The sequence below is a fragment of the Hyperolius riggenbachi genome, chromosome 5 (assembly GCF_040937935.1).
Source record: "Hyperolius riggenbachi isolate aHypRig1 chromosome 5, aHypRig1.pri, whole genome shotgun sequence".
Taxonomy (NCBI): Eukaryota; Metazoa; Chordata; class Amphibia; order Anura; family Hyperoliidae; genus Hyperolius; species Hyperolius riggenbachi.
Window position 1 is genome coordinate 101924091 of NC_090650.1, and position 22196 is coordinate 101946286.

The 22196-nt window shown below is 43.7% G+C and overlaps 1 protein-coding gene across 4 annotated transcripts in view; it reads left to right on the forward strand.

The window, feature by feature from the left end:
• The window catches only part of CREB5 (cAMP responsive element binding protein 5), an 839414-nt gene that overhangs the window by 229140 nt on the left and 588078 nt on the right, over positions 1-22196 (forward strand). The window lies entirely within an intron of this gene.

Below are 22196 nucleotides of genomic sequence, written 5' to 3' on the forward strand. Positions count from 1 at the left end.
ATGGACTGCCGCTGTGCATGTGCCGCAGTTGTGGCTTGTGGTAATCACTGATGGACTGCCGCTGTGCATGTGCTGCAGTTGTGGCTTGTGTTAATCACTGATGGACTGCCGCTGTGCATGTGCCGCAGTTGTGGCTTGTGGTCATCACTGATGGACCGCCGCTGTGCATGTGCCGCAGTTGTGGCTTGTGGTCATCACTGATGGACTGCCGCTGTGCATGTGCTGCATTTGTAGCTTGCGGTAATCACGGATGGACTGCCGCTGTGCATGTGCTGCATTTGTAGCTTGTGGTAATCACTGATGGACTGCCGCTGTGCATGTGCCGCAGGTGTGGCTTGTGGTCATCACTGATGGACTGCCGCTGTGCATGTGCTGCAGATGTGGCTTGTGGTAATCACTGATGGACTGCCGCTGTGCATGTGCTGCATTTGTAGCTTGTGGTAATCACTGATGGACTGCCGCTGTGCATGTGCCGCAGGTGTGGCTTGTGGTCATCACTGATGGACTGCCGCTGTGCATGTGCTGCATTTGTAGCCTGCGGTAATCACTGATGGACTGCCGCTGTGCATGTGCCGCAGGTGTGGCTTGTGGTCATCACTGAAGGACTGCCACTGTGCATGTGCTGCATTTGTAGCCTGCGGTAATCACTGATGGACTGCCGCTGTGCATGTGCTGCAGATGTGGCTTGTGGTAATCACTGGTGGACTGCCGCTGTGCATGTGCTGCAGATGTGGCTTGTGGTAATCACTGATGGACTGCCGCTGTGCATGTGCTGCAGATGTGGCTTGTGGCAATCATTGATGGACTGCCGCTGTGCATGTGCTGCAGATGTGGCTTGTGGTAATCACTGATGGACGGCCGCTGTGCATGTGCTGCAGATGTGGCTTGTGGTAATCACTGATGGACTGCCGCTGTGCATGTGCTGCAGTTGTAGCTTGCGGTAATCACTGATGGACTGCCGCTGTGCATGTGCCATAGATGTGGCTTGTGGTCATCACTGATGGACTGCCGCTGTGTATGTGCTGCATTTGTAGCCTGCGGTAATCACTGATGGACTGCCGCTGTGCATGTGCTGCAGATGTGGCTTGTGGTAATCACTGATGGACTGCCGCTGTGCATGTGCTGCAGTTGTAGCTTGCGGTAATCACTGATGGACTGCCGCTGTGCATGTGCCATAGATGTGGCTTGTGGTCATCACTGATGGACTGCCGCTGTGCATGTGCTGCATTTGTAGCCTGCAGTAATCACTGATGGACTGCCGCTGTACATGTGCTGCAGTTGTGGCTTGTGGTCATCACTGATGGACTGCTGCTGTGCATGTGCCGCAGTTGTGGCTTGTGGTAATCACTGATGGACTGCCGCTGTGCATGTGCTGCAGTTGTGGCTTGTGGTCATCACTGATGGACTGCCGCTGTGCATGTGCTGCATTTTTAGCCTGCAGTAATCACTGATGGACTGCCGCTGTACATGTGCTGCAGTTGTGGCTTGTGGTCATCACTGATGGACTGCTGCTGTGCATGTGCCGCAGTTGTGGCTTGCGGTAATCACTGATGGACTGCCGCTGTGCATGTGCTGCAGTTGTAGCTTGTGGCAATCATTGATGGACTGCCGCTGTGCATGTGCTGCAGATGTGGCTTGCTAGAAAGTACATTGTGCCAGGTAGATCATTTACAATTCGTAATTTGCAAAGTAGCTCACAGGCTAAAAAAAGTGTGGTCACCTCTGTTATAGAGTCTTCCCTCGTTGCCCTCAGGCCCCCTCTTGTCAAGCAAGGCTCCCCTAAAGAATCCCCCCGCAGAGTTCTCCTCAAGCACGGCTGTAATGCACCTGCCCGAGTGCGGCCACCTCAAGCAGTAAGCCAGAGCGGCTCCTGCACGAGCACCTCTGTGCTACTGCGCAGGCACAATTGTGTTTGCACAAGCGCAGCATGCCTGCACTCATGCCAGAAGAGGGGCACTGCCCAGATGTTGGCCTCTGGATTAGGCAAGTGTTTCATTTTTCACCCGAGGTTCATCTCAGGTTTGTTTTAAAAATCCCTTCAAGCAAGAAATTTGATAAATTTGAATCAAGAAATTGATATCTTTTTTACCTACTTTTTTGTACTTTTTCAATTGCTTTGTGCCCAAAAGTTTTAAAATAAGAAGAAAAATTATCTCCTGGGAGAAAACACAGGAGAAAAGTTAATTGTATAAGCGCCACACTTTCATAACAACCCAATCCATTAAATGTTTAATTGCTCCCTGGTCAAAGCAATTAGTACACTACATGCTCCACCCCCATTCCACCCTGCTCACATGTTAGTAACAATCTGATTGAGGATTTGAGGAACCACAGCCCCCCACTTGAGTTTTGCTTGATGCTATAATAGCTATGCAGCCATTGATTCTCCGCCGCTTCTCTCCTGTCTGAGGAGAATTTACCACTGAGTCTCATCAACATTTCAATACGCTGTTTGAAAATTGACTGAATACGTGATGATTAAAGTAGATCAAATTTAGAAGACCAATAAATCCCTGGACTCAGTTAGTGGGAAAAGTGAGGATAATCAGTATAGACGAATGTATCAGTCTGAGCATGCCTGTCGCTGACAGATCAGAATGCCCCTTGCCCCCTTGAACAGTGAAGAGACCAGCATGCAGTCCCGAAAAATGTATCTGTCTATTCCATCAGCATATTCAGCTTTTACGCCAGTTGCACACCTAATGTTAGCACCGCAGAAATCAGTCTTCATATGACCCTGCACCACGGTTCGGCATATGCATAGTGGCGCCCCTGGCTATTGACATACTCCCTTCTGGGTGGGAAGTACGTCACTGGGAGTTTCGTCAGTCCACACATGTGCATCATGTTGCACCGCGCTCCCTTCGTGCACACTAACTGCATCAGCCATTGACTTTCATTACTGTATTGTCCTTGTTATAGGCATGGATCATACGGTAATGCGTTCCAGACTTTGCATCAGGAGGTCAAGAATGCGGTTATTTTTATACTTGAAGCACACCATGATGCATCGCATGAAGTGTGCAAGTCTCCATAGACTTGCATGGGCCTTGCGGTGGGGATGTGTTGCGTGAAAAGTGACGTGGTGCGATGCAGCGCACAAGTGTGCAAGGGGCCTCATACACAACTTTACCTAAATTCCATAAAATCAACATGAAAAAGCTTATGACCTGACAGCTGTTTTGCCAATGCCTCATCAGAAGTCACAATAGGCTGCTTCTTGCAAAGAGGTATGTTTCCTTCAAAAAATGGGTTTATATGCACTTACTCTGACCTTGAGCTCAAGCTTCCCAGAAGCCCACCCACTAACAAGTGAACACACCAGTGACACCATGTGCACTGGAAAGCCATAGTTACAAGGCTCTGCCCACATTGACCCATGGGTTGTGTTCATCCTCATATGGGTAATTGCAACCACCCCGAGGCTGCTGTGGCATGAAAGGTGTGGTTCTCTGAAAAACACCCTTCCACCCTCCTCATCCACCCTTCCACCCTCCTCATCCATGGATTATGGGCACCTTTTAGGAACTCATTGCATTCCAGCGGTTCTGGAGGTGTGTTTAGCTTCTAAGGGTACAATGGTTAATTTGCATATATTCAGCAGTGGTGCCTGGGAGACATCTCGAGCTCACTCCAACCTGAATTGTCGCAAATTCTTTCTGTTTTAGGAAAGCAAACTTTTGTTTTTCTTAACATCTTAGTAAGGGGGCTTTTAGGACCATTGTAGTCCCTTACACACCCCAATGAGTTCTGGGTCACCATGAGCTTGCTGGTTAGTCTGTGCCTCTCGGATTTACAAGCCCTACTCCATAGAGCCAAATTAATCCATGCCATGCACTGATGAGGATCAAACAATCCGAAACAGTCTGTATGCATGTTGGATTATTATGGCTCTGTACATATTAACAAGCTAACACATCATTGCATTCCAGCGGTTCTGGAGGTGTGTTTAGCTTCTAAGGGTACAATGGTTAATTTGCATATATTCAGCAGTGGTGCCTGGGAGACATCTCGAGCTCACTCCAACCTGAATTGTCGCAAATTCTTTCTGTTTTAGGAAAGCAAACTTTTGTTTTTTTAGGAACTCCAGCAGGGTATTCATGGTGGCATGAAATTGCTCCGATTTCCGTGGGCACCTTGGATTTATATTTAATAGATGCCTTAGTGTAGGTGCATGTATATGACTGACATTTCACAGCCTCTAAGTCCTTTCTTTTACTGTTGACTTTGTCTTTAAAGCACTGGACTGTCAACAAGATTGCTTCACAGTTTGACTTTGTGGTGACCTCTGTTATAAACAAGCTTCTGTCCAGAAAGCTGCAGAGACACAAGTAACTCTTTTGTGTCCTCAGCAGCTCCCATCTCACCCTCATGGGTACAAGCAAGATGCCAGCCTCCTTGACAGAGAGACAGCTCATTGGGAAGGCTCTATGCATTAATTAAATAATGTAATTTAGGTATGTAGCACATGGTACAGAGTTCTGGTTTGCTTTAAGAGGAATTTGGGCTGCATAATAAAGGCGCTCTGCTCATGGCCGGATTTCTGGCAAGGCCACATAGGCCATGGCCTAGGGCACCAGATAAACAAGGGGCGGCCTGCAGACAGTGGGCATTATTTGCAGGGCATTATTTGCAAGTGTCCAAACAAATGAAAGGGGTCAGGATAACTGCACTATTAGTATCAGCTGGCATCTGCCTGTGCTGTGCTACAGGCAGCTGAAGTCCGTTAACCAAACGTTTGTGAACAGTGTGTGACTAGCAAAAAGCCAGGCCTTGTCCAATGACATAGCAGCAGCTGCAGGCAGTTACAGAAGGCCGGGTCTCACATACTTGGCGTGGGGGATGAAAGGACCAGAGGCAGCACCAGCAAATAGTACAGAATACAGAAGGCAGCCTCTCACAGTACCCATTTCTTAATTATTGATTGGCTAGCACTGTTACCCTGAAAACAGCAGTGGGTACAGGACTCACTTTTACGTGTTGCTGACCCCACCCAATGTCCAATTGTGAGCCACTTTTGACAATTTGTGTGTGGTGTATGGCTCCCACCACGCCCATCACCTGTAGATCGCTTGATTAACCAGTTCCCAGTGAGACATGATTGATTCACTTCATATTGCCATGGAGACCTCTGCACTAGCCGCAATAGAGGACACCAGCGGCCCAAAAATGTTTGGGTGGGTAGGTGTGTGTGTGGAGAGAGGTGGTAGGATACGGTTTCGGTTGGGGCGGCTGGTAATAGTCGGCCTTGGGCAGTAAGAAGTACAAATCTGGCCCTGGCTCTGCTGTGTTCTGGTAGGTCTGAAAGTCAGATTAAAATATAACTGTTGACTTGTCCACCTACACCATTCTCTTACATCCAGTGACCACCGCCTAACCTCTGCATTGGTAAAGACTTCGTAATATGTTGGCGTTTTATAAATACAATAAATAAATAAAATAAATAGGCCTGTTAGGCCTAGTACAAATGATAGGTTTTTCAGGGAGAATTTTAGGTGATTGATCTGGTTACTAGTTGGATGGGAATATTAGACCAATGTACTCTTTTACTATATGATGGCTCTTCCAGTCAATCTTTTGTTACTCTGAAAGCTTCCTTTGGGTGCACACAGGGTTGGTTGCTTAGAAAACAGGGTTAATGCAGGAAGGGGGGGTCATACTGAAAGCAAAGCCAGACCCTGATAACTCACCAGCTGCATTCTCTCCACATGGCTCATTGAACACGTATTCATCAAAATGACCTGCTATATCTTGCACACATGATCAGTCACATCCTGCCTGCATGACCAGCCGTATCTTGCCCACATAACTAGTCCATTTCTTCACACATGACCAGCCACATCTTACACACACACCAGTCGCATTGTGCCCACAGGATCAGCCACTTTCTGCACAGATGAACAGCCACATCTTGCCCCCATGACCAGCCATATACTGCCCACAAGACCAGCCACATCTTGCCCACAGGACCAGCTGCTTGTTGCCCAAATTACTAGCCGCATATTGCCCACAGGACCAGCTACTTCTTGTCCACTTGACCAGTCACATATTACTGATGCCAATGACCAGCCTTATGACTAGCCACATCTTACACGCATGACCAGCTACATCCTGCACATATCATGAGCAACATTTTGCCCACATCACCAGCCACTTATTACACACATAACCAGCCAAATCCTGCACACATTACCAGCCACGTTTACCTTACGTAACCAGACACATCTTGTCCACATGACCAGCAAGATCCTGCACACATGAACAGCCATATCCTGCCCACATGACTAGCCATATCCTGCCCACTTGCCACCTCTTGCACACATGACCAGCGACATCCTCCTCACCTGATCAGCGACATACTTTACACATGATCATCCTCATTATGCACACATGACCAGTCACATCTTGTACACCTGACCAGCTACATACTGCACACATGATCAGCCTCATCATGCACACATGCCCAGTCACATCTTGTACACATGACCAGCCACCTACTGCACACAGGCATCTTACACTCACCTTCATATAAACCAGCCCTGCACATGGTGTGATTTGTGCAGGATTGATAGACATTTACTAGCATTTCATTTCTGAGGTACTCCTAATCGTCCCGTAGGCGAATTTACTGAACTGACCATTTTAATGCAATTGGTCATCAGTCAAGAATAGATATTGCACTGTGTGTACCAGTTCTAGTCACAGAAGATGGCACATTTTTAAATCATCTCTGAAGCGAATGAAAAAAAAATGAGTTAAACATTCACCTATGTAGAGAGAATGCTCTGGATACCATACAGCCTTCCCGGTCTTCTCTCTGTGCTCTTGTTCCACCGCTGTCCACGCTGTTGAAGATATTCGACCAACAGTTTAAATACCTCTTTGGGGCTTCTTGGAAGGCTAGGAAGTACTTGCGTCACTGAGTAGTTCCAAAGACAAGCAGACGCCTGCTGCTCACAACTGAGTGTGATCTCACGCATGCGCAGTACGGATGCCATCTTTAGAAGCATGCAGGGTCATGAATGCTTCTGAAGCCTTCTATGGAGTCCCAAAGGTGTGAAATTTGTAGGACGGGCATCGGTAGAACAAGGGCATTTTTGTCAGATCTGACCAGATTAGCTGCATGCTTGTTTCTTTTGTGATTAACACAACTGCAGGCAAATAGTTCAGCAGGGCTGTCAGGCAACTGGCATTGCTTAAAAGCAAATCAATATGGCAGCCTCCATACACCTTTCACTACAGTTCTCCTTTAATACATAGTGGTGTTAGATTATTATTGATAGACTAATGAGTTGATTTTTACAAATCATTCATGAAATGTGTCGATGTCTGCTAAAAGATACTCTATTCTGCGGTTGGTCCCCTGGGTAAAGCTCACACATTCTTGACCTGCAACTAAAATATATTCATTAGCCAATTACATTATTGCATATTTTTTTGCTACAAAGTTTGATGGCATACCTTATCCGTGACCTGACTAATTTGTTTTTATAGCCATCCAGTGTAAATTTATCTGATGAAGGTCTTTGTGCAAGCAGCCAGCCATACATAAACATCCATATTAATCTTACTTTATTACACATTCACAGGATTAAGATACTGATCTGCTTATTTTATGATTATGGGAAATAAATATTTCAAAATCAATTAAAAGGGAGGAAATGAACAAAGAACGTTAATCTTCATGTACCTATAAATATAATACATTGTTAGCTTTTGCTCTTGTATGCAAAATGATCAAAAAATAAAATAAAATAAACATATTCCTCAGATTCAGCGAATCAGAATTTATTGCCCATCATTATCATCATTATCAAAACAACATAGCTGTAAAATTATTATAGTTATTATAATTATTATTATAGTAACAACATAGCTGTAAAAATAGAGGCTTTTATTTGTTGGCATATTGTTTTGGAGACAATGTTTTGGCTAAAATTAAAAAGCACACTGAATTTTGACCTAGTGTCCCGCACAAAAGCCTAATGCCTACACACCATACAATTTTCTGTTAAGGGGCCCATACACCTAACGATTTTCCCGCCGATATACAGCAGATTCAATCACTGTGATCGAATCTGCTGTGAAATCGTTGCGCAAACGCTGACAGATCGATCAATGTCCGTCCGAAATCAATCGTTCCCGTCGATTCCCGTCGTTCCATCCGTGCGGAAGATTTTGGTCGATCGCCGGCGGGTCGGGAGTGCGTCGATAGCGGCGTTCGAATTCCTTGACGACTGACACAATACAGCGGCAATACATTACCTGCTCCACCGGCGCAAGTCCCCGCTCTCTCCACTGTCCTCTTCTCCGCGCTGGGCTCCGAGTCTGGCAGTCTTCACTGAACTTCCTGTCCCAGCAGGAAGTTTAAACAGTAAAGCGACTTCTACTGTTTAAACTTCCCCAGGCAGGAAGTAAAGTGAAGCTGGAGCCAGAGCGGAGAAGAAGACAGCAAAAACCAGGGGACTCGTGCCGGCTGGATCAGGTAATGCATGCAGGGGGGGTGGGCGGCGGCAGCGGCAGCTTCACAGATTGTGATCGGTTTTTATGCTGAAATCAATTCAAAATCTGTTTGCAGTAAAGGCAGCCAAACGATCCCTCTCTGATGAGATTCAATCAGAGAGGGATCTATCTGTTGGTCGATCTGATGGCAAATCGACCAGTGTATGGCCACCTTTAGATTTTTCTGTTAGATTTTCTGTTTTAGATTATTTTCTGTAGAGACTGGACATTATGTCTGGTGCATTGTCTTCTGGTTATCTCCTGCTGAGTAGAACAATGCCTAATTGCTAGACAGATAGATGGTTATGCTGGGATTACACATTACGTTTTTTGCAAAGTAGCAAATGAAAAATGCATGCTAAAATGTGGCTCATTATTTTAAAAACTTTTATTTTACCTTGTCTTTTTACGTTTAAGGGTTTATTACTGGCAGTATTCTTCTACTTCCTCTACTTCCTCCATCCACAAGCCACAGAAAATGGAAGGCAGATGCAGACTCTTTTAATTAGACTTAATTGCCCACAAGCCAAGATCAAACAAACTCTTTCTGCATTAAGGATGGGGGAGGAGGGGGAAAGGCTGTGCTTCAAACAGATAAGATAAGTCACACTTGATGAACTTCACACCAACCCTGGATAATGGCCGTGAAAAGGGATCAGAGGGGGGTAAACTTTTCAAATATGGAAGCCTTACATCTATTTGAAACCAAGAGCTGCTAAGATCCCTTTAAAGTACACCTGAACCGAGAGGAATATGGAGGCTGCCATATTAATTTTCTTTTTAACCACATAAGACAAAATGGATGTTAATAAACACCTTATTGGTGCACTAATTAGTGCAAATAGGACATTTAATAAATGTCTATTCTGCCAAAATGCACATGCACTTGCCCGCCAGAGGGCACTGCATGTGTGTGCTTGTTTTATCCCTTCAATTGAGTGGTGTTAAGTGCTTAAACAATACCAGTTGCCTGGCATCCTGCTGATCTCTTTAGCTATAGTAATGTCTTAATTGTAGCTGTTGTAATGTCCGAATTACACATTATACCCCATGTGTTATACAATGCATACAGTGTGAATCCACCGAAAGGCTTAGTTCAAATCGCTAAGCGCTTACTGATTTTATAAAGCGATTTTGCAACCGAATTTGGCTAATTGCTATGATTGAGTTTTTTATAGACACAATCACAACTGGTTTCAATATTGAGAATACTTTGAAACCTTTATTTCTGTGGGTTGATTAAATACAATATTTTCTTTCAATCTGAATGATCTGTTCAAAAATACGATTGTTCACAAAAAATTGCACCCTAAATGGGCACCTTAAAGGACAACTGAAGTGAGAAGTAGTGATGGTCGAATACTCCCGATCACGAATTCGAGTAAATCTGACCACGGTAGTATCGAAATCCAGATACGCCGTGATCCGGATTTGATGCCCAAATCCAAATTCAACTCGGATTTTAACCATGATTACAAGCAGAATCCTCCTGATCCCCATTGGCCTGTTAAGGAACCAATGGAGAGTCTTGGAGGGAAATTTAAAGGTGCTTTTGGCTCTCAGCTATGCTTAGTATAGCTGAGAGCAGTTTGGCGGGGGCGGTGTGTGGTGGCGGTGCGCGATGATCTTCAATCAACTTAATGATGGTCGCAAGATAGAGGATATTGGCGTGGGACCTTTCCAAGCATATTGGTGTGGGAAATTTTTTTGAAAAAGGTACAGGTAAGTATTTTTGATTAATTAAGATTATTAAAGGACTTTTCTCGTCGTTGTGTTTTATTTGATTTAACCCTTTGTGGAAATGGGTAAGGGGTACTTATTACCCTTATACTTATTTCTCCCGGGAGGGGGGAGGGCATCTGGGGTCCTTTTCTTAAAGGGGTCTCACAGATGCCACCATGAACCCCCCCCAGGGAGTCGTCGCCCCCACCTCTGGTGCCCCAGGATGGACAAGAGCTTGGCCGCCCCTCTCCCCCAGAGTTCCCCCATACCATGGACCATTCCGGCTGGCATAGTCAGGGTGTGAAGCCCCACTCGGCCGTGGCTCAGCATTCTGGCTATCCCAGCCTGCATGGGGATCAAGGGGTTAAAGAGGCTCGGGAGAGGGACCCCACGTCATTTTTTTTTATTTCCCACCCTCTGAACATAAATAAAAAAGTTTAAAAAAATAGGAAAAGATGCCAGGGATCTTTATAGAGCCATATTGCGGCTGTATAGCGATCCCTGGCAAAAGCGTTGCGGCTCCGGAGGGGTTTCCAGGGGGTCTGTATGCACTGCGTATGGACCCCCAGGAAACCCCATCAGGAAATTCATTGTTCTTTCTTTTGCTATATGTAAAATTACACTACCGTTAGGTTTGCTACATTAACCGCATTTAAATGTATCTTTTTTTCCTTTGAAACTTTAAAATCGATTTTCTCAAAAACTATAAGGTCTTTTTGAAAAAAAAAAATGTCCTCTTGTTCCCACTGTTCTTCTTAACATATCTGGCAAATTTGGTGTTTCTAGCATGTAAGGGGGCTTTGCTATTAACCGCTAAAGTCAGCAGGTTATCAGGTAATAATCACGTCCGTGATCACGGCTAAATCCATGATCATGAGCCGGATTCGGACCACCATCATGGGTGCATTTGGAAATGAATCCGTGATTGAGTCTATTTGGCGGCAGTAGTGTCTGAATAACACCAGAAACACGCATGCAGCTAATCTTGTTAGATATGACAATAATATTAGCAACCACTGATCTGCTGTATGCTTGTTCGGGGGCTTTGGCTAAAAGTATTAGAAGCTGAGGCTCAGCAGGGCTGCCAGGAAACTGGTATTGCTTAAAAAGGAATAAAGATGGCAGCTTACATATCCTTCTTGCTTCAGTTGTCCTTTAAAACGGTATAAAACCCTGACATAATATTCAATAAAAACATGTTTCCCTACTTTTTATATGCCATACGGTTTTATCATATTTGCTTTTGTGCACAAGTATTATTATTCATTTAGAAATTACATGTTCCCAAAATAAGTTTTTTGCTTTGAGAGCTGCCTTTGCATTTTATTCATAACTGGTTTTATTCATGTTGTACTGAAGGCAGAAATGCTTTTAGTGCCTCTGTATGTCTAGGAGCTTCTTCATAGTCAGAGAATGTGTCACATTCCTCACTTGATACAATTAAGTAAACACAAGATAACATTATGTCAACTTCGGATGCGTCCAGATTACTCTGCACTGAACTTTCAAGTCCTGTGTTTAACTAATTAAATGCTGTTCTAGTACAAAAAAAATTGGTGGTAGTATATAATATGCTGTAAATAATTTTTATAGCAAAGAAGAAATGCTGGGTTTCATTTCGCTTTAAGTCAAAATTAGTATACATTTCATTGGCCTTCTCTGCACAGCTCTTTGGTAAGTCACTTTAGAATAGTCAACAAGCAGCCAGGCTTTATTATCCAGCAATCCTAGATGTTGATCCATATGAATACAATAACTGCTGTTTTACTTGCATCAGGCTCTCCACGTACACAGCAGACGGAGCGTCTCAGAAATAACGTAAACACAGCTTTGCTAAATGTACATTGAGCAGATCTAGAATATAGATTTTTGTGGCTCTCAGTGTGCCCATATACACTAATCTAAACATACATGTTTGCCCATAGAGAGCAGCAAGCGTGCAAGTTTGTGCATCCAGCACGTTTGCAATTTTCCCGGAAAATGTGTCTGAAATCGTGTATTGGTCCACAGAGAGCAATGCGTACAGTTGTTTAGAAAAGCAATAAATAACACGCTGCCTGCAGTATAATGTAAGCTTTGACAATGAGACGCTAGATGCTATAGGTGGGCCACCTCTTATTGGAAGTCATGCCTGGAAATTTCCAAATACTACACTGTGGACCTAGTACTTGTCTGTAACTCCCCAACACTTTCACAACTTAAAGAGGAACTGTAACCAAGGATTGAATTTCATCTCAGTCAGTAGCTGATACCCCCTTTCCCACAAGATATTTTTACCTTCTCTCGAATAGATCATAAGGGGGATCTGTATGGCTGATATTGTGGTGAAACCCCTCCCACAGTGTGATGTCAGGACATAGGTCCTGACAGTTTGCTGTCTATGAGCCTTGCTGCATTGTGGGAAATAACAGTTGTTTCCAACTGCCAAGCAACCAGTATCTTCCTCTGTGCATATGTATATCTATAAAAAAAACAACCCTTTAGCCTATGGCATTGTTAGGGGTTGTGGTTATAGATAATGGCAGTTGGTGCTGTATAGGTTTTTTTTTATGTCTGCCAGCGGTAAAGATGATTATATGCCAGCTGATTGTGGACCAAACAATATCAACAAATTACATGGCGAATACCTATCATTTCTTGATCTCTCTTTTATTTTTTAACTTGCTAAAGCAATGAATTGATTTATTTTTTACCCCTTTTCGCTACAGTTCCTCTTTAAATATTAACAAGAATAGAAAACTTTACTTTATTATAAACAGCCAGATGTTATAAGGACTTTTGCAGAAAAACAGTTATATTGCACACAGAGGCCAGCAGCAATGGGTCTGACTAAATAGGGAGTATTGTTTACCTAAGAAATAAATAAATACATACCACTGCTATAGACATGCCTGACCTGTCGTGTCACTTTGACTACTCTTAACCTTCAGCATGGGTGTAGCGAATGGGGCAGAAGTGCCAGAACAGCATGATAGTGCCGACTATTTTCCAACATGAGACATTACATACATTGAGACATATGACACTTGGATACCCTTCAAGAGGGAAGTGGAGCTCAGAGTGACCCCCTGACATGCAAGTGGTGCAGAGGTCTATAATTTGAGGACACATTCATACAGGAAGTACTGCAAAATGCGAACATTACTTGGCACTTTTACAAGAGTTGCTTGGTGCTGACTGACACATTAAGCAGGTGATGACTGGTGCTGGGTAGTTAATTCACTGGTGCTGGCAGGCATTTTCCATTGAGTCTTAATGAGGTCAACGTAATAACACCACCAATAAATGGGAGTGCCTGGTAAAACAGGCACTGAGATTTTCCCGATAGTAGATTATCTGTAATTTTACTGATATTCTTATATCGCCTTGTAACCTAAACCTCACACTAACCATCCCTCACCTATCCCTACCACAAAGCTCCCCTTACCTACACCTAACACTAACCTCCCCTCTACTCACACCTAAAACAAAGTGCTACCACTCCCTGCTCTTGGCCAACTTAACGCTTGGCGTCCACTGTATCCACACCTCGGTGCCTAAAGAAACCCTCTATCCCAATTCCAATTGCTATCGGAGCCTCAGCCATACTATAGCCGAGCGCATACTACCGATGCTAGCTGGAGTTCGATGCTAGTTGTAGTTACCAATACTAGCTGAAGTTTGCCTATACTATAGTTAATCTCCAGCGCCCAAAGCACACACTGGACACCACCATAGCTGCAAATTGCATTACAGCCTATGGCAGTGCCAAATCACCAGATGTGCTGAATCAGGACTTTTATAAAAGAAACACATCAACCATGCAGTCCTTTATTTTGCTTAAGTTAATAGTTGGTATAGATTATAGTTGGTATACATAAGAATTTCCTCTTCAAAATACTCACATTTTGTTGCTTTGTAGCTTGAAATAAAGATGCACTCAACAAATACTTTTTTCCAGTTGAACTGCAATTTATTACAACCAAGCAAAAATATATGATAGCAACAGTTCAGGAAAAAAATCCTTGTAAACTCAGGCAAGTGTAACTAATCACTTTCTACATTGGCTTCTACAATTCATCAACTATATTAATTGTGATAAGTTCAGCAGTTAAGCATACAAACAGCTATTTATGCAGTATTCCAGTGTTTGGTAGTGCAACTGAAAGCAAACAATCAACTATTGGTGGCAAAATACTGTAAAGAGAGCTCATGGATACGATTGAGGACAGGGACAAGTTTTAATTTATCCCTTGGAGCACAGTTCATTCTGCAAACAAGTGTAAAGCATTTAATACTGCTTGGACCCTTCATGAGTCAGACCGTCCCTGCAAAATGTATGGAAAAATGTAAAGGTAACTGGTTAGAGAGGCTACCAAATGGCCTACGGCAGCTTTGAATCAGTTAGATGAATTTAGGGCAAAGAATGGTTATAGTGCATTTGTGGCTACTTATATTCTATATTCACAGCACAGACGCAGTAATAAAATCTCATCAGATGTGAATAACCTGTAGCACAAGTACAAATTGTTACAAACACATATATAGAATATCTATCTATCTATCTATCTATCTATCTATCTCAGGGGTGCCCACACTTTTTCGGGTCGCAAGCTACTTTTAAAATGACCAAGTCTAGGAGATCTACCAACATACGCGCACGCACGCACGCGCACACACACACACACACACACACACACGCACATGGTTGGTCACAGAATCCTTCCCCCACAGAGTGTCATAATCCCATAATCCCCCCTCCCCATCACAGCATAGTTGTCAAAAAATGGTCACAGAACCCTTCTCGTCTACACCCGCCCCCCCTTCACAATCCTTCTCCCCCCACAGCACATGGCTCCTATAATCAAATCTATAAACACATCTATAAACGCCCCCCCCTCCAACCACCACAATGAATTAGGCTCAATCAAGCAATCCCCCCATCTTTATCAAATCAGAAATTCCATATGCCCACCTTGCAAAGCAGTCTCTTTAGCCCCCTTTCTGTGTGCAGGAAATCCTCCATTCAGTTGCCTCTGCTCCTCTCACAAGAGCGGGGATGACCGTTAGCCAATAGCCACTGAAGACCCGCGGGACTTGGGGAGGCGTGGCCACACGGCTTGCATCACGGAGATTGAAGGGGAAGAAGAGGCTCCCCATTTACTCCTCTCAGCCTTCAGCCACGCCTCTCCCCATGAGCCGCGCCTCTCCCCTTCAGCTGTCGCTCCTGGAAGGAGAAAATGACAGCTGCAGCTACAGTTTCACAGCCGCAAACATGCGGCAGTTAAATTTGACAGGACGCGGCTACTCAGAGGGCGGTCGCGATCTACCGGTAGATCGCGATCGACGTATTGGGCACCCCTGATTTATCTATTCAATTTACTCCCCTTCCTTTTCTACTGATGTGACTCAGCTGTTGCCACGGTGACATGTCTTTTCAGCATAGAAGGGAGGAGTAGCATAGTGAAGAGACTAGGCACAAAACATATTGTGGCTGGCAACTATTACATTTGCCGGTTAACAGAGCAGTACACTACTGTCTGGCTCCAGAGAAAGTGTCCGTTACAGCCTAGCCCTAATCCTTACAGTGAGAAAAATAAAAAAGGAACACAGGTTTTTTTGACGTAGGACTGAGACTGTGTATTCACATGTTTATTTCATAATCTTACATGTCGATCCAGGCTCCTTTTATCTGAAACACTGTTTTTTCAAAAATACAGTGGTGGAGGTAAATTGTAAACTTACAGTTTGTAAAATGTATCTCCAGTTAAAGTGAGACTGCACAAAAAGTCTGCCTAAAATCCAATGGCCAGGTCAGAACACCCCCCTCCCCATCCTTATCTCTTGAAATATTCTTATGTTTACAGATGTCCTTGAATAAAGGGATGGGTCTGAGTTGGTTTTACCTCCCCTCCCCTGCCATGGAACACCCAAATAGGTAGAATGCAAGAGCAGCTTACAAGGCTGGGGAGGTAGTTACCACACTCCCAGTGAGCTGATATGAAACAGGCATGCAGGCCATGTGATCAGCTTTTGGGGTCTTCAAATCATTATTTGGGCATTATTTATTTCTGGAAATGTGGACTATTTAACTGGTGATGGGGAGCAGATGTGTATAGAACCTTGGAAACTGAACATATACCTTGAATCTATGCACAGTTCTTAAAACAGACATTTTGTGCACCAGTTTTAAATTCATAAAAACACAATAAATTTACTTGTAAAACTAAACTTGGACAGATTTGTAGTGACATCACTGGGAAATTAACAAGAAGCATCCACAGGAGCATAGCTTTGGCAGACAGATTGCAGATATTCCAGTCTTTTCAAATAAAAAAAAATGAGCATAGTAAAGATTAAAGGGGAACGCTAACCAAAATGATTGTTTTTAATTTTTAGTAGAGCGGAGAAGCTTAGATTATGTGTTTTAACTGGTATCAATGCAGGAAAGATTTATGTTGGTTTTTAATAAAGACATAAAGGATATGGCTGTGAGCTGAATTTTACTCTGGTAGAGCTTCGTCCTCTGTCCCTGTCTACCTATTGAACTTCCACCAGTTAGCCACAACAGTAACCCTTTCCAATCCTACATTGGTCTTTGACCGAGTTTGGCCTTTTCCAGCATATGTCCAATGTCGGACATAGTCTGACACAGGAAAAATGGCTCCCACTAGGTGGTACAGTTGCCAGATAAAATCCAATACTTTGATCTCCCCCAATCCCATCCTCCACCTTTGTGCCACAAAATGTAATTATTACATGTCTGTATTTGGACTAATCACTAAGTGTGCCATTGCTGGATCTAGTCCGACATGGCATCACCTTATCTGGGTCAAAGTGTCGGACAAAGTCAAGGGGAGAGCGGAGCTACGTCATGTAAGTTGGCACCAGCCCCACCCCCTCCTTCTGATGCAGGGTCGCTTCCTCGCTCTAGTGCAAGGAGGTAGAGACCCTCTGGATCCCTGCTGCTACACCACTCTCTGAATCACCCATGTCTTCCCCCTGCACACCGTAAAAAAGTAAGTGCTTGGGGAGGACATGGATGATTGGAAAGAGTTAAAAATTCTAAGGTCAAGTGAATAATGCTGATTGTCTCGTACCAGTGGAATCCAAGGAGTGGGATATATGAAGCAGTCAGTTCTTCAAAGCGATTTCTTAGAAGTAGGTAAAATAGGCAAACACAAGAACTTAAGTCCACAAAGGTCATATTTACGCTTCCTCATTCCAGCACTGGCATTCTTCTTGTCCTGTATGTGCATGCACCACTGGTCGCAGGTTGAAGACTGTGGCTGGGGGTGCATGCATGCTTGTGGGGCATGGCATAAGATTTTGTGCGTACATGCTCAAAGTTCTGCATTCAGGTCTGTTCACAAGTGGCTTGTATAAGTTTGTGCCAAAGTGCCACTTGAAAAGTATAAAAGGCTAGTCCTCCCCGGGTCAGGTGCTGTTCTGACAGCTAGTGTTGGTTCCTGGCAGCTATTGGCTTCTATCCAGCCCTACTTCTACTTGTACACCAGTTTGTTACCTGGCCTGTCTGACTATTCTTGATCTGTTTCCTCTTGTATCGACCTCGGCTAGGGACCTAGACTACCCCTGTTAGTTGCCTGCCCTGAACCTCTGCCTGGATACTGGATACAACTGTTAGCCACCTGCCTTGAACCCCTGCCTGGATACTGGATATGTCTGTTAGCTGCCTGTCCTGATCCTTTGCCCAGATACGGGATACATTCAGTAGCTGCCTGCACTGACTCAGCTTTTACTGCACCGTGTGTCTCACTCATGTCAACTACCTAGATCTTGGAGTCTCCTCATTGGGGTGTCCCTGTTCTCCTAACCACAAGTCAGAGTTATCCTAGGTGTAAACTGGTGTGCACTAGGCAGCAAAGACAATAGTCCCTTGTGGGAAACTCTAGTGACAACCTGTGGTCACTTAGATCCCACATTTGGGTAACGCTACACTCACTAGTGGGAGAGTCAGTGGTCTCTTGAACATAGCAAAATGTTTAAAAAGGCTTTTCAATGTAATACCAATTCATACATCTAAAAAGATTTACTAAATGCCCACCAATTAATCCATTCAAAAGTTCAAACATAAAAAACAAAGGCATGTCAAACATTAGTATCAACCTCTTCCATATAAAAATATGTAATAATGTCCTCATATGCTTAAAGAGAGAAGCAACCACCACTCTTTTCCTTTATGAGTGGGCTCTCCCCCAAATATACCAATACCGTTTTTGAATCAAACTTTTTTTAATGTCAAGCATACATCACTATCAGTGGTAATTTGGATGCAGGGCAATGAAACCTCAAGATACCTTCTTCATCAGGGCTCTTCCAATGGAGAGAAGTAAACTCCCATCATAATGGCATTTGGGCTGGCTGAAAACCACATCTCAAACAGTCTATCCTTTCTGCCTCAGGTACCCACATGTAAATATGGAGAAAAACAATTGTTAATAAAACATCAGCAACAAGCCATATTAACTAGAGGGTTAAGCTAATTAGCCCACATCTGGCTCAGCTCACACCTTGCTGTGACTGGATACTCCGTAGCTCTCCTGGATGGAAAGCCCGGTACACACAGCTTCCACTCATGTCATCTAATGGTTACTACAGACTTCTGTTAAGGAAGCCAAGAAGGTCTAACCATGTAACTGGAATTGCCTCAGTAATCTGGACTGTTTAACTGGACCCAGACCTAAAGAACACCCTACTATAACTTTCTTTGTTTAATCCCTTTATTTTTATACTGCATACTGGCTTCTTAATTTGTCTATTATGTTTTTTCCCCTATTCCTATAAATATTTTTACATAAAGTAAATGATTTACAACTTCTTTGGCCAGTTCTCCAGTCTCTGAATTATAACATGTGGTGGTGGTGTGTGTGCATGCTTGCGTGTGTGTGTGCGGGTAAGGGGTGATAGGCTATTTGATGCACCTCTCAGCAGATTGGCACTTCATTTGCTGTCCTGGACATTAGAAAAGCCATGTGCGTGAGAGGATGACTGTCACACAACATTTATGATAAAGTTTTAAAGAGAAACTCCGACCAAAAATTGAACTTTATCCCAATCAGCAGCTGATACCCCCTTTTACATGAGAAAGCTATTCCTTTTCACAAACAGACCATCAGGGGGCGCTGTATGACTGATATTGTGGTGAAACCCCTCCCACAAGTAACCCCTCCCACAAGAAAGGTTCAAACTTTTGTGGGAAATAGCTGTTTACAGCTGTTTCCAACTGCCAAAAACAATGCAGCAGCTACATCACCTGCCAACAGTAAAATGTTCACTGTAGTTCCTCTTTAAGTGAACCCAAGGTGAAATTAAACTGATGAGATAAACAATTATATTTATCCTCCTACACCTAAAAATGGCTTTTTTTTAATCATCCCAGGTTTTTTTAAATATTTTTTTAACATGTATAAAATAGGTGAAATGTTTTACGGTCTCTAATCAGTGTCAGCCTTTTAAGTTTTCCAGAGTTAGAAAAAGGTCAATAGTTCATTTATTTTATCTCTCCCTGCCCTCAGAAGTTGTATTCTGCCAGGAATACTTTTATTGCTGTAATCTGCATATCAGTGGTGTTTACTATATTTCCAACAAAGTACCAATAAGACAGAAGATGTTACTTCCATGCCTAGAAATGAACTCTTTCAGGCAGCAAAATAAAACAAGTAAAACAGCCTGGTTATTATTATGTTTTGCCCTATACATACACATATTTATCTCATCATGTCACATATCAGCTCAGGTACATATCGTCAGGTACATATCTGTACATATCGTCTTGTGCCCATAGAAATTCACTGGCATCATAAATAGTTAAACTTGGGGACTGTCATTTGATGTTTGTGTACAAGTAACAGTTATATCTGTTTAACAGGGTCTTACTTTTGATAAGTACTTTCGCTTTTCAAGACCATTGAAATTTCCTTTAAAATGCTAAATATATAGAAACAACGTGTGGACAAGGCTTGCCGCTTTGCACATAGCACTGTGGCAGAGACATGTTATAATATAATTGTTCATGTGACAGCATTGTCCCTGTGTCCACACTCACTATTCAGAACTGTCCTTTTGTGCTCTATGCGCTCCAAGCAACAGCTGTGAATATTTCATCTCTGGACATGTTTCTCTACTTGTGATTCATCTTATCAACAAGTCTAGTTTGTCTCATTTATTGTCCTTTGTGAGCAAAGCCAATAGGAAAAAGACTTGGAAGGGTTTTCTCCCTGCAGACTCATAACCACATCACTCTAATATATATAGTATGATATTCCTCGGAGCCCAGCAGAGCGCAACAGAACAACACCTTGTTTGCCGTTTTACAGATAAAATTGGTTAAATGACAAAGGCATCCTCCTTATTTTAAAGTGGATCTGAAGCAAACATAAAACAAAAAGAACAGATATTTACCTAAGGAGAAGGACGGATCTGGGTCCTATAGAGCCTTCCTTTTCCCGCGCATGCACAGTATGGAGCGCCCTGTTTTCCCGAAGCCCATCCGCAGCAGAAGTGAGCACTCTCAGACCCATGGGTCGGAGACTGCTAACAGGGGAGCCAGAGCAGGAATGACGGAACAAGGAGAGGAACGGAAAGGCTCTGTAGCACCCAGAGCCTTCCCTCTCCTTAGGTAAGTATCTGTTTTTTTTAATTTTATTTTGCCTTCAGACTACCTTTAAAGAAGAAGTGAACTTATTACATATGTATGCTAAATCACTCCAAGATTGCTACCTGATCATTAATGCATTTATAATGCAAAGCTAGTTCTTTTGGGCATGGCAATAGACTTGGTGCTGAATAGTGTCAGGATGACAATATGGTCACAAATCCGTGTAAAACTGATTTGTCAATTTTTAAATTGTGACCCCCTGTTCTGTTAGAGTACAGTGAATGCAATGCACCTGGCGATCTGGAAAAAAGACCCAAACTGCAGTACATTTGGCAGTGCTGCCGAGTGCTACAGCCTCTCCATAGAAGCTCAATCCACATCTTGCTGGCATGCTGGAGTAGAATACTCATCTGCAGGACCATCTGAGATCAGCCCATGCAGCGGTGAGTGACAACTCCAGTTAGCGTGCCAGTGTCTTGCTTTGCTCAACCACCTTCACTTGGAACGCTGAAGTACAGCACTCATCTGCGTGACTGTTTCACACAGTCGCCGCAGCACAGAGTGCCTGACCTGCAAGCGCACCAGCTCTTCCCCTATGTGACCAGCTCTCTCTGGGTCGCTATACCTTAGTTCTCCCTCTCATATTTCCAAGGCCAGTGACACCTCACATGTGTGCCCCACCAGCCAGGACACCACTCTCGCCGTTCCACAGGTGAGGCTGCATATACCTGGCTACAAGGGGCACTGGGTGCTTAGTCACCTGTGCCGCATGGCTATCCATTCCCTCCTCTTCACCTCTCTGCTTCATTACTCCGCATATTCCACCACCACCTATCCCCAAACCGGGAGGACTACTTGGAAGTACCAAGGCGGAGTTATCCTGCGATCAAAAGGAGACAGCAGGCGATCGGCAACACTGTATCCAGAGCCTATGTCCCTGGCCTACAAAGGGACAAAAGCGATAACACTGACCAACCCATACAGGCGAGTCAGCAACTTATAGAGGTGGGAATATTTCACGGAGAGGCTTGTCGTCTATATTGTTTTGAAATTGAGTGCTCTCTTCCCCTTTTGTCTTGTCCCTACCCCATCCCTGTCTACACAGATATTCTACTTCAGAGACGGTGGAGTGTGATATGACCTGGGTCACAAGTGACTGCTTTGCAACAAAGTTGCAACAAAGTTGACTGTAACTGACTAAATATTATGCAAATCTGATAAACTAAATGTTATGGGGTTTGGGCTTTCTTGATCTACACTAGCAATGGTCAATGAGATGCAAATAATTTTTACTTGCTTGCAAATTGTATGAATGCTATAACGGGCCCATTTCCAAGCTGCTGCATGCAGTTTACATAACATTTGCATGCAATTC